This window comes from Macaca nemestrina, chromosome 5 (assembly GCF_043159975.1).
Source record: "Macaca nemestrina isolate mMacNem1 chromosome 5, mMacNem.hap1, whole genome shotgun sequence".
Taxonomy (NCBI): Eukaryota; Metazoa; Chordata; class Mammalia; order Primates; family Cercopithecidae; genus Macaca; species Macaca nemestrina.
Genome location: NC_092129.1, coordinates 129,511,796 through 129,530,479, shown reverse-complemented (window position 1 = coordinate 129,530,479; position 18,684 = coordinate 129,511,796). Strand labels below are relative to the sequence as shown.

General features: G+C 41.8%; 1 protein-coding gene and 1 pseudogene across 2 annotated transcripts in view; one reads left to right on the top strand and one right to left on the bottom strand.

Annotated features, from left to right (window-relative positions):
• Window positions 1–9,808, bottom strand: part of LOC105490845 (ELOVL fatty acid elongase 5) — an 84,990-nt gene extending 75,182 nt beyond the window's left edge. The window contains exon 1 of one of the 2 annotated variants that reach the window (XM_011756800.2): window positions 9,655–9,808. The gene's annotated coding sequence lies outside the window, so the exon portion shown is untranslated. Of the gene's footprint in view, window positions 1–9,193 lie in introns of both variants that reach the window. The other variant, XM_011756801.2, reaches the window with a different exon arrangement.
• A 180-nt stretch (window positions 9,809–9,988) lies between these two features.
• On the top strand, window positions 9,989–15,892 carry LOC105490846 (large ribosomal subunit protein eL31-like; annotated as a pseudogene).
• Window positions 15,893–18,684: the final 2,792 nt, after the last annotated feature.

Here is an 18,684-nt window from a genome sequence, read left to right as displayed (position 1 = left end):
TATCAAAATGACTTAATGTCATTCTCTATCAGAATGTTTTCAAAATATAGTAACGCATCGCATAATGACCTTTAAATCAACAAGGGACCACATACACAAAAATGTAGTCCTCTAAGATTATAATGGAGCTGAAAAATTCCTATTGCCTAGTGACACCATAGCACAATAACACGTTTGTGGTGATGCTGGTGTAAATAAACCGACCGCATAGCTAGACCTGTAACAGTATCACACATAAAACTATGTACAGTACATTATACTTGATGCTGATGATAAACAACTATGTCATTGGTTTATGTATTTAGTATACTATATCTTTTTATCATTAATTTAGAGTGTATTCCTTCTAATTATGTATTTTTAAAAGTTAACTATGAAACAGCTTCAGATAGGTCCTTCAGGAGGTATTCCAGAAGAAGGCATTGTTGTCATAGGAGATGACAGCTCTGTGCGTGTTACTGCCCCTACAGACCTTCCAGTGGGACAAGATGTGGAGATGGAAGACGGTGACATTGATCATCCTGCCCCTGTATAGGCCTAGGCTAATGTGTATGTTTCAGTTTTTAGCAAAAAAAAATTTAAAAAACTTTAAAAGGAGAAAAAAAGCTTGAAGAATAAGGATACGAAGAAAGAAAATATTTTTTGTACAGCCATACAGCCTGTGTTTTAAGCTAAGTATTATTACAAGAGCCAAAAAGTTTAAAAAATTTAAGTTTATAAAATAAAAATGTTACAATAAGCTACGGTTTATATATTAAGGAAAAATATATATTAAAATAATATATATATATTTTAAAAACTTTTATTATAAATAAGTAGAGATGGGGTCTTGTAATATTGCCCAGGCTGGTCTTAAATGCCTGGCCCCACCTCAGCCTCAAAAGTGCTGAGATTAGACATGAGCCACCACGCCTAATCGAAAAATATTTTTTATAAACCTAATGTACCCTAAGTGAACAGGGTTTATAAAGTCTAGAGTGTACAGTAAAGTCCTAGGCCTTCACATTCACTCCCCACTCACTGACTTACCCACAGCAACTTCCAGTCCTGCCAGCTCCATTCACAGCAAGTGCCCTACTTAGTTGTACCATTTTTTATCTTTTGTATTTTTACTGTAACTTTTCATTGTTTAGATATACAGATACTTGCCACTGTGTTACAGCTGGCTACAGTATTCAGTACAGTAACTTACTGTACAGGTTTGTAGCCTAAGAGCAATGTGGTATATCATACGCCCTATGTATGTGGTAACCATCTAGGTTTGTGTAAGAACACTCTATGATGACCACACAACAACAAAATTGCCTAAGGATACATTTCTCAAAAAGTATTCCCATTGTCAAGCTATATATGACTTGTACAACTTGTACACCTGACTTACATTTTCACCCAAGGGAGATCAGGCAATCTGGAGAAAGAGGCTCCCTAGAGAATCTGGGTGTTCTTCCCTTCCAGTCTGCATTTCTCTGAGCATATATACCTTGTAAATCAAACCCAGATGGGGCTAGGACCAGGTAAGGAAACCAGTGCTGGATGGCCTTGACCAGTCACACTAATCCAGCCACACTAGACCAGTCAGGCTAGTGAACACTGATTTCTTATACTAACAATTATAAGCCATTCAGTGTTTACACTTCTGATTTTCTCCCAAAAAGAGGTTTAAGTTCAAATTATCTAAAATAAGGAGTAATGGAAGAAACAAATGGTCACCCTTTCAAGTACTGATCATAAATGTTATTCCCTATTAGCTTTCTTTATCTAAACCTTTATTTAGTTACTGTCAACAGAAGCTATATGTTGATTATACCGTCAACCTCCCAGAATATAATGATGAATAAGAAACTCAACCTTGTTTCCTCTCATGTATCTAAAGCTTCAAATACAAAGATCACTACTTAGGTCTGACAGGTGTACAGCATAGCAGTGTGGCCAAGATTAGAGTCTCTAAGCCAGTCTGCCTGGGTTTGAATCCTGGCTCTGCCACTTACTAGCTGTGGATATCTGAACAAGTGACTTAACCTTTATCTTACTTTCCTCATCTGTAAAATTGGGGTCCCAAACTCGTGGGCTTTTGTGAAGCCACAATGAATTAATATAAGTTGAACACTTCAAAAAAGTGCCTATTATGTGGTACCAAGCACCTATATTCACTACCCACAGAACAGCTTTGTTCTCTTTAAAATTTGTAGAATATTCCGTTGCCCAGCTGTAGCACAATTCACTCTTCTCAAGGACATTTAGTCTACTAACTCTTCCAATCTTTTGCTATTAAAAACAATGCTTCAATAAACATCCTATATAACAGATGTTTTTACTATGCTAATCAAATTAAGTCAGTGCCCCACCTAACTTTCATGTACAATACTGATAGTTTTAACACCCTCCACAGTAGGCACAGGATTATCACCTTCCAAGTTCTAGATAGATCCTAGGGTCTCAAAGAGGTAGAGTGACTTACCTGCTGAAGCCCACACAGCTGTTAAGTGGCAGAGATGGAACCCCGCATAGGTGCATGGCTGCCAACCCAATCTGCTTCCTACAGCTGTCCTTACTTAAAAGTAGTACAGGAGGTATTCTTTTAAATGAACCTCAGATCCATAACAGAGATAAATATGCAGAAGTTCAGACAGAAGCAAACTCAAATTTTCACAGAGATGCTTATAACAAATACAGCTGATGGAGGCGTCAACGACTTCTGTAAATATTGAAGTATTATTTCTTCTGCCAAAGACTGAAGCAAAAGTACCCTGAATACTACCCCTAGGGAGATACACCACATTTTCAAACTCTCAGGGAAGCAAATGAATAATCACTGAATTTGGTATCATAAGAACTATTCTTTGGGGAAGGAGAAATTCATAACACTCACTTTGTTGTAGCATTTGCTGTGCCAAGACCAAAGAGGAACAAGTACTCTGGGGTTCAGAAACTCATAAAACACAGACCCGAGTGGCCAACTCGCCAGCATGGCTTTAATTAGGCCTGTTCAGCATGGGCTTATAAGAGATTAATTCTGACAGGATGAAATTGTTGACATGAGGAAAAGGATGAGGTAAATGTAGAACTTAACAGAGATGGAACCTATAATTAGTCTGTGCTCGCAAGACGGTGCCTACCTAATATAACCATAAAGATTACAGTTTAAAATCACAGGTATATTTCAATAAAATTGTTATTCTCCCAATTAGAGAAAGCATGCCAGTATCAACACTAAAACTCTTAAAATAAATCAGAAATTATTTCCTAAATCCCAGTCAGCAAGCAGACATCAAATAAAAGGCACAAAAGTCCAACCTAATAATATGGAATACTAAGACATACTCATGCCTGAATGCAATTACAACTGTACTTCACACAGAACTGGCAGAAGAGGATGGAGGAGAAGAGTGAGAATTTAGTCTTTCTAAAAGGTCACCAAGTATGAATATTTTAAATCCAGGGGCTACACAATTCTCAAAGTGAATGCCTACAAGTCAACTAAAAACGTTACCATGGAGCAAACATGACAGTAGGAACCAAAAAGGGTGTTAATAACATTTACGGGTTGAAATTGGGGTTGGGGGTGAGGGTTCCTATTGTAGAAACTGAAAATCAGGTCAGAATAGGCCAAAACATCTCCAGCAGTTATGTTTTAATCTCATAAAGAGAAAGCCAGCAGCTTGCTGCTGCTGCAATCTCCATCACAAATTCCGACATTCTCCTGCCCTCCTTTCCTTCTTTCTTTCTTTATTTTGGGACAGGGTCTGGCTCTGCCACCCAGGCTGGAGGGCAGTGGCGCAATCACAGCTCACTGTAACCTCCGCCTCCTGGACTCAAGTCATCCTCCCACCTCAGCCTCCCAAGGAGCTGGGACTACAGGCATGTACCACCACATCCAACTGATTTTTGTGTTTTCTGTAAAGATGGGGTCTTACCATATTGCCCAGGTTGGTCGCAAACTCCTGAGCTCAAGTGATCCGCCCACCATGGCTTCCCGAAGTGCTGGGATTACAGATTTGAGCCACCGTGCCCAGCCAACATCTATCTTTCTAAGATCTAAATGATCTCACTTTCATGCTCTATCCCTGGCCAAACAGAAACAAAGAAAAAATAAAAAATAAAATAAAAAAATAAAAATTTGCTCTAGGCAAAATGAAAATAAAATTTAATCTTTCATTTTTAAAGGAAAAGAGACCAATGCTCAGAGTTGATTTTCTTCAAGTTAGGACAAGAAACCAAGGCAGCCAGATTCTATACAAGAATGAGGGACCCTACTTAAACAATCATGCCTTCCAATCTTCTCAAATTACTTCAGTTTTAATAAACACACAAACATGTATGTGCTTTACTATAAACCTATCACGTGAAGCTACGTGTGTTTTAACATCTATTATGTGAGCAGAGGTAACCCAGTTGGTGGAAGAAGCCCAGGAGCCTGGCTCTGCCAGCATCTGGCTGCACCACCTTTGGTAATATTGCGGCTTTCCTCTTCTCACCAGGGACAAGTGTAGGAGGCATCCCAATTCTATAATATTAAAATGTGGAAAGTTACCTGCAGTGATTTTAAGATGCCACTGATTATAAGCTCCACTTCTACCCAGATGTGAAATGTGAAAAGCTGACAATAGATGAAATGTGGTGGAAAAACGTTCTTGCAGAAAGGCAACCAAAAAAGACAAAGGTTGGCTGTGAAGAGGAGGAATTGGAAGAAATGGCTAGTCTGGATATCCATCTAGGCTGTGGGGCTATTTCCATCTGATTACAAAGCTCCCTCTTCTCTTTGAAAGAGTACCCCTCCTCTTGCTGTCCCTCAGATCTAATTGGTCTTCAGGTCTTATCCTGGAAACAGTCTCCCACAATTACCTTTCTCCAGTCTGTGCTCATGGCTGTGGCTTCAGGTCAGGGCTTTTCAATGTCCTGCCATCTCTAACAAATCCACACCAATCCACCCTACACTCTAACCTGTCTTTCTGGAGCACAGCACTCAGAATGTCCTCACTGTCATTCAAAAGCTTATTGGTGGTATTCTACCAAACACCTGAGGAGAAGGAGCAGGCCAGGGTGTCAAGGTGATCTAAGTTGGAATGCTTCGTGACCTCAAATCAAATGTCTAAACTCTGGGCCTCTTTCCACCTGTAAAATGGGAATGCTGTAGCATTCATTAATAATAGAAATAAGTCCTTGTGAGGGGCTCAGTGCAAGGTCTAACATACAATAGCTCAGTAAAAGTTAGCCATTATTATTATTACATCAATAACTTGCCTTTCTCGCCTTTTCTTCCACTCCTGCCTCCTAAACCAGCTTCTGCCAATTGTGCTATTTGCTTTTTGCCCAATGATTCCACACTAGCTTACTCTCCAAACTCCCTCTTGCCTAGAATGCATGTCCTCCTATTCCTGCCTATCAACTAAGAGTCCTTTATGAAACATAAGGCTAAATTCTAATTTTAATTCAAGTCAATTTCATTTAATCCAATCATCCGTTCGGTCCTTACAATAGACACTGTAGCTGACTTCCTGTGTTCTGCAGGCCCTTCTTAAAGGTGAAGTAGCTAGCTGAGGAGATTTAACTCCACTTCCCTGATTCTGGGATGGGCCTTCAGCTTATCAGCTTATCAAATGTCCACTGTTCCAGTTACTGCTTCAAGTAACCAAGGCCTAAGTCAATCATCTTAAGGCACCCTCTTTGGAGGGTGATAGGAAGTCAGGAAATCCCCATGTGCGATTACGGTGGCAGTTGCTGTCGGTCATCTTGGAAAATCAGCCTGGGACATAACAGACATGTGAGGGGACTTCAGAGAAATGGAGCAAAAGTCCTGCCCTCAGGACTTTTCAGGTCAGATGCACAGGTAAGTCTGAGTTGGGTTTTCTGTTTCTTGCACCAAAAGCATCCTGACCAATTCAGGAGTGCTAGGCCCTGATACATCTAACATGGATAGCTCTGCCATGAAGCTTTATCAGATATAAAGACACAAGTTTCCCAGATATCTGCTTCTGACTCTCTTTTGGTCCAAGGCGTAGATTAAATATGTGTATACAGGGCTTAAAGTATATATTAAATCAGGAAACCCTCTGGAATCACGAACTGTTGTCATTCATCTTTGTATCTAGCCCCTCACATCCATAATCAGTAACTGAGAAGTCAAGGAGTTAATTTAAAAAATAAATCGAGTGTGGGCTACAAGGAAGGGAACAGATTTTAGACAGATTTAAGAGACAATAAATTGTTAGTCTTGGATGGATTAACAAGAACCTTTAAACACAGGTTAGATAAAAATCTAAGCTATGCAGTAACCGTGTTACATAATGGCACAGAGCCCAGTGGACAAATAATCCTGGCAGCACAGGGATATATGAAGGAGCAGAGATGTTGCCGGAGACACAGCTACAGGAATTTGGACAAGTCACTTGTCATCTCTAGGCCTTAATCCTAGAGATTCTTTTGAGATTCTTTTTGTTTTTTTTTCCACTTTAAAGTTCTGGAATACATGTGTTGAACGTGCAGGTTTGTTACATAGGTATACATGTGCCATGGTGGTTTCTGGCACCTATCAACCCATCATCTAGGTTTTTTTTTTTTTTTTTGAAAGGGAGTCTCACTCTGTCGCCCAGGCTGGAGTACAGTGGCACAATCTCGGCTCACTGCAAGCTCCGCCTCCCGGGTTCAGGCCATTCTCCTGCCTCAGCCTCCCAAGCAGCTGGGACTACAGGTGTCTGCCACCACACCCGGCTAATTTTTTTTTTTTTTTTTTTTTGTATTTTTAGTGAAGATGGGGTTTCACCATGTTAGCCAGGATGGTCTCGATCTCCCGACCTCCAGATCCTCCCGCCTCGGCCTCCCAAAGTGCTGGGATTACAGGCAAGAGCCACCGCACCCAGCCCATCATCTAGGTTTTAAGCCCTGCGTGTATTAGGTATTTGTCCTAATGCTCTCCCTCCCCACGACAGGCCCGGGTGTGTGATGTTCCCCTCCCTGTGTCCATGTGTTCTCATTGTTCAACTCCCATTTATGAGTGAGAACATGCAGTGTTTGGTTTTCTGTTCCTGTGTTAGTTTGCTGAGGATGATGGTTTCCAGCTTCATCCATGTCCCTGCAAAGACATGAACTCATTCATTTTTACAGCTACATAGTATTCCATGGTGTGTAAGTGCCACATTTTCTTTATCCAGTCTATCATTGATGGGCATTTGGGTTGGTTCCAAGTCTTTGCTACTGTAAATGGTGCTGCAATAAACATATGTGTGCATGTGTCTTCATAGTACTCCTCAATTCTTAAAAAACAACTAGGGGATAAAACCTCACAGGGGTGTTACAAGACTTAGGTGTGGAAAGCAACCATTTAGGTACATGTGTGTATTAATAAGTACCTGACACAGAAAGCATTCAAGGAAAGATTTATTTATGGGTAACTAATGAGAGGATTATCCTTCTGATAACAGAAGAGCTGGCAGGCAAAGAGGAGGAATAAAACAAAAAAAAATTACAAAATGTTTTAGGAGAGAGGAATGTAACCAGGAAAGAAAGAGGTAAAACTCTCTTTTCACCCTCTCTACTAACTACCCACCTAGGCACCAAAGTTACCCTTAAAAAAAGAAAACAGTTTTGCTTTGATTTGTGTAATTCAAGCTGGAAATAAGACACCCAAGGATGGATGCTCACCTCTAGAAGCAGGAAGACAAGCAACAATTATGCAGCGAGCAAAAGAGGAGGTAGTGAAAAAGAAGATTCTTGCAAACATCGAACATTCAAAAATTAAGGTCTGTAACCAAGAAGAAGCTCTGTTGATTTCAGGGAAGGAGAAGGAAACATTTTCAAACCACCATTTGGCAGACCCAATGCTGGGCTCTCATTTGTATTATCTCTTGAAATCCACAATGATTCTGCCACATAAAACCCCCATTTATAGACAAGGAAATTGAGTCAAGGCGAGGTCAATATCTGAAGTTACAAGATATTTTTCTTGAAAAACTTATCAAATTTTAGTATACCTTCTACTGTCACTTTTCAGCAAAGTTCTGTATTACATTCTGTAACATTACCTATCTGTATCAATAAAAATTTTCCCTTTGTCTTCAATTAGAAATAGAAGCGAAAATGCAAAAAGAGAAACAGTACAGAAAAAGTTCTGGCAATAAGAAGTTAGAATCTAGGGTAAAAATCTAAAAGGAAAATGAGTAACATTTCCCTTTCAAGTGCAGAGTTTTCTGGAGAATCCCAGGCAGTGTCTGAGCTACTAGAAAAGTTACTCGCTTGTCCCAAACCACAGATGTAAGGCTAAAACGTTTGTCCACGGCCACCTAATGCAAAACCGCCTGTCTCCATCTGTAGATTCTGCACCAAATGCTTTTGGCTGAGACATGCAAGCAAAACAAGTGCAGACCAACAGGTTATCTGCCAAGCGGTTAAGAGAACGAGTTACAAAACCTGACAAGCAACATCAGCTCTTCCGTACAATTCTATGAAGCACTTCCTGCCACGGGTCCCGCTATTTAAAACAAATTAGGCTGCTCGCTCCCCACAAATGCCATCCAGCACCTCTCGGTTCCTCGGTCCAGCTAATAAACCACGCACTGGATTCTTCCGAAACAGACCTCCCCACCCCACCCCCACACCGCCACCCCCGCCACTTTGCATAACTTGGCCAAATGCATTCTCCAAATTTGCAATCAAGGACCTTAATTCACAATTGTGGATGGGGCGGGGGGAACCGCCAAGTGCAAGAACACGGAACGGTTGCCAGACACGGTACAGCAAGAACTCTTGCTCTAGGCATTACTCCCTCCACCCGAGGTAGTGGGATGGGAGAGTCTTACTGGCGTGGAAACAGTAAAAAGGCACTTTTCCTTACAACTCGCAACACAATACACACTCCAGCTCCCCCAGCCCAGGGCAGAACCGCCCCCGCGCCGCGTGCCTCCCTCGCAGCCAACCGCTCCCGCCTCTCCAGCGATCAGGCTCCCAGAAAGGGTCGCCCCCGAGCCCCCGCCCTCTCGCCTTTTCACCAGCCTCATCCCTCCCAGACCCAAGGGCTGCCGTTGTCTGGTTTTAATAAAAACTGAAGTGCTCCAGAGCTAGCAGGCTTCCCTCCGAGGGGAGGAGGGAAGGTCCGAAGGGTTAACGGAGGCGGAGAGAACAGGAAAAAAAGAAAAGGCTGGAGGGTCCCCCCAGCGGCGCCCGGTGCCCGCGGACCCTCGCACAGGCTCTTCCAACTCACCCGGGTTTCGCCGCCTCCAAAGAAAGCGCGCTCCCTCTGAGAGCGCTCCCCCGGATCTCCCGCCGCGCGCTCCGGCCGACAGGGCGGGAGGACCCAGGCGGACAGACCCATCCCTCCCGCATCTGCTCTGGGCACGGTGTCGTGCCCCGCGGCGCCTGTCAGCGCGCACAGGTGCGACCGCAGCACAGAGAACGCTCCCGAGTGCCTGCCTCAGCCTCGGCGTGGGGCGAGCCGCCCGCGCCCGCACCCCTTTCCCCGCGCCCGAGGAGCCGGGCTGTACCCCAGAGCCGGCGGAGCTGGAGGCCGCGGGCGAAGCGGGGGCCGCCCGGGCAGCTCTTTCTCGGCACCAGGTCCGAGACCTAACGGCAGTTCTCTCTGACCGCTTGCCGGCCGCGCGCTCGCGCGGGTGTCATGGCCGAGCGGCGGTCCCCGGCGAAGTTTCCCGGAGCTGACGGCTTTACCTTTTAGCCCGAGGGGCGGCAGCAGCTTTGAGCAACAGCAAGGCGACTGCGGCGGCGGCGGCGGCGGCGGCGGCGGGAGCGCGGGTGGCAGCCGGAGCAGAGGAGGATGTAGAAAGAGGCACCGGTGGCTAGGACCCGCCGCGATGGGAAGAGGAAGGCGCCGGCTGTCTACAATCAGAACGTGGGCTGACCGTGACGTCACAATGGCGCGGCCAGCCAATCGGGACCCGAGGGATGAATCAAGCGCTATGATGTCATGCGGACCCGGAGCCAATCGCGGGACAATAGAACTTTCGTGATTGTAAATTCCAGAATCCGATGCGGTGCAGAGCCTAGGCCGGGGTTGGCCTCCTCGGTTTCACGTGTCTCTGGGAAATTTTTTTCTCCTTTCTTCCTAATAAGCCTGCGTGGAACGCAGAGCCTGCGCAATAGCCCCAGTGAAGTTCTCGATGCCCTGAACTCTGATTTTTTTTACTGCCAGGCGTGGCAGGAGTCTGTGGCCGCATTTGAGTGGCAGAAGCCCACCCTCGTTACGGTCTCCTCTATGACTCATGTCATTCTGAAGGGGGATCCACTTCTTGGTTAAAGCTGAAAGGGTTAAATGCCCACGGAGACCGCCGGAGTGAAGGTCTGCAGTTGAACAAGATAAAGCAACAAGAACAAAATGACTCAGAACTGTTGTAACCTTAACTCGCTGGCAAAGGATTTACCGTGTATTTTTCTTAGGGATTCTGATTTTTGTTTGGAGGCCGCTATCAACTCCATTCCTACTCTAGAAATTATTCTAAAGGATTGTTAACTAAGGAAAGAGGGAATAAGTGTTTTTTCAGCTAAGCAAATTTAAGCACTAAAGACAAAAGGGGTTCAGGGAACAAACGGAAAATCCTTGCTGTTTTTCACCGAGATTTGGATAATTAAAGACCTTCATTAGCCTTGTAACCTACTGCATCCCCATTCAAACCCCAGATATTTAGCCTTTCTTCGTGTGCCCCTCTTGCTGTATTCTTACTCCTCTATGTCCATCCACCTAACAGTTGACCATTTAATGTAGGCAAATTTATTCTTTTTTCTTTTTTGAGACAGAGTTTCGCTCTGTCGCCCAGGCTGGAGTGCAGTGGCGCGATCTCTGTTCACTGCACCCTCCACCTCCCGGGTTCAAGCAATTCTCCTGCCTCAGCCTCCCAAGTAGCTGGGATTACAGGCACGTGGCACCACGCCCGCCTAATTTTTGCATTTTTAGTAGAGATGAGGTTTTGCCATGTTGGCCAGGCTGGTCTTGAACTCCTGACCTCAGATAATCCGCTCGCCTCGGCTTCCCAAAGTGCTGGGATTACAGGCGTTAGCCATCAAGCCTGGCCCACAAACTTATTATTTTACATATTTACAATGTAATGTTTATCACGTGCCAGCTGTGTTCCAGGCAGTGGGCCATTGCAATAGGAATGCAAGTATGCAAACCATGTACAAATTAAGTAAATTAAACATATACAAATAATCCAGATTGTCAGTTGCCATTCAGCTCCACAAACACTGAATGGCTTCAATTTGCTAGATACTATGTGAGGTATTTGAAATTTAAAACCTTCAAAGACTCCTTGGGCCTGGGAAATGATACAGTCAGGAAGCAACTACAATGCAGAGTGGTAAATGATGCTATGAACATCAAGGGGCACGCAGAAAGCATATGCTGGTGGCATAGACGATTTTGGTGAGATATCTCCTTCATTCCTCACTCTTCTGCAAGTAGCCCAAGGCCAGGGCTTATCTCTGTCATCCCATCTAAGTTTTGCCTTTCCAGGTTTTAAAAGTTTCTAATTTAACTTGAGATTCCAAAAATCTTGTTTTACGCTACACTTGTTTGTATTGTACTTACCCATCAATAAAATGTTTTAAGCCCACTTGACCAAAATATCTTTATTTTAAATTCAGACTTATATAACTGTCAAGCTATGCATTAAATATCAAGTGATTTTTCTTATTGTGTGATTAAGTATGACGTTTTACTATTTCTTCCCATCCCCCAAAGGCTGCCTTTTTACACAGTTCTTTGTTGACGTGTTTCTTGGTTTCCATGATAGCATCACCACCCTGTATTGTAGTTGCTTTCTGATGGCATCATCTCACTCAATCCCTGGGGTGTATGTACCCTACTTTAAAGACCACCACTTTAGGTTGTAAACTCCGTTGAAGGGGAAAACATGTTGAATTTTACTTCTTATTGATCTGTAGATCTTAGTACAATCCCTGGCATATAAGAGCTCAATAAATATGTTTTAGATGAGTGAATCTGTGAACTCCTATTCCCCCTCACCATCACCATCCCTTTTCAGCTCCAGAATTCCAATCCTCTATCAGATAGTCACATCCCAGGATTATTAGATTATTAACTCCTCTCAAACATGTTGGTAAGGTCATGTTCTCATTAGTTCTCCAGCCAGAGACTTAGAGTTCCCAGTACACATATATATACACAGATGTATTATTTTACATATTACAATGTAATGTTTATCATGTGTCATATATCTCTGGGGGAAGCTTCCTCCCACCCTAACAATTACTTCATATTTCTGCATCATTGCACTCATGAGTAAAGCTGTAAGAAAAATGGTGGAGCCGAAACGACTCCCCAACTTAACTGTGGGATTTTTTTCCAAATAAATCAAAAGAATACCTAGGATCCAATGCCAGGCTTACTAAATAACAGGGTTCAAGGAACCTGTTTTAGGTAGCATCAGAATCAGATTCCTGGCCAACTGGGTTCTGGAAACTGTGCTGAAGCCATCCTTGCCCTTTTAACCCAGCTATCCAACAATGTGAGCCCAGATAAGGTACAGTTAACAAAACCCTGTAACTATTGCCTATTTCTTCATGGCATCCACATGGTAGTCCCCCAAGAAATGATTGTCAAATTATCTTTATTCAATAGCTAACTATTAATATTTTCTTCTTTCTCCTTCATTTATTTATTTATTTTTGAGATGGAGTTTCAGTCTTGTTGCCCAGGCTGGAGTGCAATGGCGCAATCCTGGCTCACGGCAACCTCCACCTCCCAGATTCAAGCAATTCTCCTGCCTCGGCCTCCCAAGTAGCTGGGAGCACCCACCACCACACCTGGCTAATTTTTTTGTATTTTTAGTAGAGATGGAGTTTTACCATGTTGGCCAGGCTGGTCTTGAACTCCTGACCTCAGGTGATCCACCCACCTCGGCCTCCCAAAGTGCTGGGATTACAGGCATGAGCCACCGTGCCTGGCCTTCTATTTGTTTTTAAATTCTGGTGACATTTTTCCTTTTGCTCTTAGTTTTCATAATTGAGCTCAAATCTCCTCAAATCACACACTTCGAAGTGTATTACAAGGTTGCTTCAGTATTGCTTTTGAAAAGGAAAGTATTTAACATCCTAGGCAATTTGTTTTATAGTTATAGCAGCTGCAGTTGAATTAAAAAATACAATTCATTAGAATACAATTCTGAGTAGTGAAACTGTTGTTTCATTAGGAAATATTTGCATTACGTAATGAAACATACCCTTTCAGAAAAGATATAAGCCAATGTTTGCCTCTAGACGTGTCAAAGTTGACTAAAATATAGGCCAAGTAACCGCTATTTTATGCTAAAGATGCCACTGCAGTCTCTGTTGGTTCCTACGTTCCCACTCTTCCCCCACCAATCTTTTTTTCTTCTGTTCTAATTTGTGTTTTCTGTTATCTTGCTGCCCAGAATTCCCACAGGCCTGGCTTGTCTTTGTTGAAGGCAGAGGTAGATTAAAGGCAATTTCTTGTCCTCCTCAGACCTTGGAGTCAGTTCCATACTTCTATTGTTACTTTGCTGTTCCTTCTCTTCATTGCTGTTCAACAATATGTACTGCAGTTTATCTCTATCCTTGTCCTTGAGTGTTCATCTTGATGAATATGAACTACTTGAAGACACTGCCCATGTCTGGTCTGCTATGTTGTTTTCTTAATGGCTAGCAGAATTTCTGGCAAATCACAAATTTTCATAAATATTTGATTAATGAATGAACAATTTGTACAATTTGTGGATTCTCTAGCTTTTTCTTCTCCATTTCCTTTTACACTCTTTAGTACTCTCTCCAGGAGTGACTGGGCGATGAAAGAGATCTGCATCCTCAGTCTTCTGTATCCACATGTGCTTTGCAGGTAATATCATCCCCTTTCACGCATTTGGATTTCATTTATAGTCTGCTGACTCCCAAATGTATTTCTCCAGCCCACACATTTTCCCTGAATTCCAGACTTACATATTTAACTACTTATTAATGACTTCTCTAAATGAGATATATTCATAAATGAGATATCCAAAAGACATCTCAAATTAAGCAGAACAAAAAATGAACTCTTAACTGGCCCTCAAACCTGATCTTCCCACAGTAGTCCCCAGATTTGTAAATGACAATTCTATGGACCCAGTTTCTCAGATCAGATACCTTAGAGTTGCCTTTAGCTCCTCTTTTTTTCTACCTACTACATCCAATGCATCAGCAACACTCTACTACTTGACCTTTGAAACATATCCAGAATGTGTTTGCTTTTTACCATCTCTACCATGACCACCTGGTTTAAGTCACTATCATCCATTGCCTAGAATGCTGTAATGGTCTCTTAACCAGAGCTCTATTTGTGCCTTTGCTGCCTATAGTCTATTCCCAAAGCAGGTGCCAGAGTGATCCTTTTAAAGCAAAAGCCAAATCATGTCACGTGTATGCTCAGTGTCATCTAGCAACTTCTCATCTCCCTAAGAGTAAAAGTCAAAATCTTTTCAATGGCTTGTAAGATCCTTCATGATTTTGCACCTTGCCATTTCTCTGACCTTCAACAGCTACTCTGTTTTCCACCCACAATGGCCTCAAGAAATTTCTTGAGCATACCAAGCACTAGACTGCCTCAGGGCCTTTGCATTTACTCTTTCCCTCATGCCTAGAATGATATAACCCAGAAATCTCCAAGACTTACATCCTTGCTTCATGCTGGTTGCTACATCACTGTCATTTTCTCAGAGTTCCCCTGGATCACTCCCTTTAAATTTGCAACACCTCCCTCCCTGCCTCTCACACTCTGGAACACTTTATGTTTCTCCTTAGCACTTAACACTCGCATACTGTAGATTTACTTTTTAATATTTGTGTATTATCCCCATAGCCCCGTAAGCTCATTGAGAACACAGACTTTCTTCTCTTCACCACTGTTTGCCCAGCACTTAGAACACTGCCTGGCACTTGGTAGGAGCTCAATAAATATTTATTGAATTGGTAAAGGAACAAATGAATTAATGTAAAATTGAAATGCAAGTCAATAATATATGTTTTTACTAGGTATCATTTGGCCAAAAATTAAGTCAAAGAGAAAGAAAACACTAATTACAATAGTTTTAAAAATATTATCTATGAGTATAATTTTTCTGTTCCCTGTTACAGTAGATGTAATAAATTTCTCATTTTGCCTTTCTGAAATTTTAAAATCTGAAAAATTAACATGCTCCAAAGGAATATTTAACATTTTAAAAGTGCTATAAAGAAAGAAGCCTGTAACTGTAGTTTTAATGAAAAAGAAACATTATTTGTTCTTAAATTGCAATGAATTTGGGATATCTTACCCTTTCTATGCATGCATCAGTTATCTTGAATATCAAGCACTTTCTCTTGAAATAAAAACTGTTATATTTATTTCAATGATGAATCCAGTTTTGTAACAATTCTTTCCCTTATGTTTTCAACGTTATAATGAGACAAGCAAATTGAGCCACAGAAGAGTTAAGTGACATGACCAAGGCTGCACAGTCAGTTAGTGCAGAATTAGGATTTAAATTAAAGTCTCAGTTCTCCCTTTCCAACTTGGACCCAGCAGAACGGCTCCCACAAAGAAGGGTGGCAAGAAGAAAAAGGGCCATTCTGCCATCAACGAGGTGGTGACCTGAGAATACACCATCAACACTCACAAGCGCATTCATGGAGTGGGCTTCAAGAAGCATGCCCTGTGGGCACTCAAAGAGATTCAGAAATTTGCCATGAAGGAGATGGGAACTCCAGATGTGCACATGGAAAGCAGGCTCAACAAAGCTGTCTGGGCCAAAGGAATAAGGAATGTCCCATACCGAATCTGTGTGTGGTTGTCCAGAAAATGTAATGAAAATGAAGATTCACCAAATAAGCTCTATACTTTGGTTACTTGTGTACCAGTTACCACTTTCAAAAATCTATAGTCAATGTGGATGAGAACTAATCACTGATCGTCAAATACAGCAAATAAAGTTATACAATTGCAAAAAAAAGATTCTCAGTTCTCAACTTCTTCATATGCTAAAATATGCTGAAGATAAGGTAAGATTTTAATCTAAGATAGATGGTCAATGTGTCTTTGCTGGTTATTAAAAGATACATTTCACAATTGATTTATTTTATTCTGTAACATATTAAATAGCTAAAGATTTCCAGGATGTAAACAAAAATATAAGATAAATAAGCTTTTAACCAAAAAACTACCTGTGAACAACTGACAAAAAATAGCAATGTGGTTTCTATTGTTAAGGAGTATGTTCTTGTTAAGTAGTGTGTTCTGAAAGTGCTCTATGAGATTTTTTGGAGCTGGTGATACAGTACAGAATATGCTTGGTGCTAATTCTATCTTTTGTAAAACAAAAGTTTTTAAAAATTTAGCCATAAGTGAATTAGTCATTCTAAGTTATGTGATGTTTTAGTTGTCAGTATAATGCGTCATAAAAGGCCTTGCTTTTGTCTACCTGCAATATTAGACATGATTTTGCATGTCAAAAACTGGTAGTACAATTTATTTTCAGCCTCAAATTCAATTTTTGCCAAGAGTGAACGTGGCATGTTAAGACTCAAGTGAAATTCTACAAGTTTGTGTTGCAGTTTAATTATTTTTGAAAACTATTTCTTGACCTTTGATTGTAAACCACTTTTTTCTTCCCAAATTCAAGTTTGTGTCAAGTTCACTCAGTCAATTCTCTTTTGAGTTAAATAGCATTGCGGTGTTGCCTTCTAATCTGAACGGTTAAATGACATGCTTTGACTGTTAAAGTCTTCTCTATAAGATGTATTTCAATAGAATGAATTAGGGTGTAAAACGTAAAAGTTTTCAAATACCCTATGAGCATAAAATCGGGACAATTTTAGATGGTTTAAAGTCTAGAAAATACAGAATGATGCATAAGATTAACTACTTTTTTTTTTTTTCTGAGACACGATGTCATTCTGTCATCCAAACTGTAGTGCAGTGGCACCATTTTGGCTCATTGTAGCCTCCAACCTCCAGGCTCAAGTGATCCTCCCACCTCAGCCTCTCAAATAGCTGGCAGCACAGGGGTATTTCACTATGCCCAGCTATTTTGTGTGTGTGTGTGTTTTTAGTAGAAAATGTTTGCAAGGCTGGTCTCAAACTCCTGAGGTCAAGGGATCCACCTGCCTTGCCCTCCCAAAGTGCTGGGATTACAGGCCTGAGCTACGCCTGGCCAACTTCTACTGAGTTTGTTGTTGCTTTGTTTGTTTGTTTGTTTGTTTTGAGACCGAGTCTCACTCTATTGCCCAGGCTGGAGTGCAATGCTGTGATCTCAGCTCACTGTAACCCACACCTCCCGGGTTCAAGTGATTCTTGTGCCTCAGCCTCCCGAGTAGCTGGAACTACAGGTGTAAGCCACCACGCCTGGCTAATTTTTGTATTTCTAGTAGAGATGGGGTTTCACCATGTTGGCCAGGCTGGTCTCCAGCTCCTGATCTCAGGTAATCTGCCCGCCTCAGCCTCCAAAAGTGCTGGGATTACAGGCGTAAGCCACTATGCCTGGCTTTTACTGAGTCTTAATCTAAACATAATCTTTTCATTTTTCTCTTCACCTCCCCTGACCTCTTTTACTTCCTTGAATGTGACTTAGACCAAAATGTTCCCTCCTTCTTTCCCCATGACCAAAGCATTCTGTGCAGGCTTTTTATCATTTATAATATTAATATTGTAATTGTTTGCTTATTACCTCTCCTCCCCAAGTCAAATGAAGAATATGTGTCATTCATCTTCTGTGACAGGTACATAGTATGCATTCAATAAATGTTTATTGAGCTAGACTCTCAGAAGACCATTTACTTTCCTCATGATAAAGATAGCAAATAAGACACAGGTTGTTTCAGGATGTGCAAGAAAAAACATTGGAGCCCCCAATTCATATCACAGTTTATTGTACTTTAATGACAAGGTAGGCAGATTCTGACATGGCTCCCAATAATCTTTGCCACCTGATAGTCATGCTGGTGGGTTGGACCTAGTAACTTGTTCCTAACAGATAGAACATGCCAAAATGATGGAATGTCACCTCCCAGATTGTTAGAAAAGACGGTGTGACCTCTATCTTATTGGCACTCCCTCTGTAAGTTCTTGGCTTTGCGTACTTTGATGAAGGAAGGTGCTACGGAACTGTCAAGGAACTAAGGTTGGTCTCCTGTCCACAGGGAACTGGGAACTGAGATTCTGAATCTAACAGCCCTTGAGGAACTAATCCTGCCAATCACCACATGAGTGAACTTGGAAGTGGATCCTTCCCCGGAAGTCTTGAGATTACTCCGGGCCCAGTGGATATCTTGAGGTAGAGAACCTTGCTAAGGCAAACAATGCCCCAGTTCCTCATCTGCAGAAAGTTTGAGGCAAAAAATGTTGTTCCAAACCACTATATTTTGGGATAATCTGTAATGTAGGAATAGATAATACTTTTTAAAACAGAATCAGACACAGACAAATTGAAATAAAGTTTATTTACTTTACTTATCAAAGCAATCAAGGTATGCCTAGTGTTTGATAACTATGTCAATATACCGGTCACAAGAATTTACCTTTCCCAAAACGGTTTTCTCATATCATGAAAAACATATACACATATGGGTATAGGTTGCGCAATTTCAAAAAGAAGAGGTCAAGGCAGGCAACTTTGCAAACAAATTAAGCTGCTTCTTCACTGATTAGGGAACTTACTGGTAAGGAAACGTCATTCCTCAACCCATGTACCCCAAATA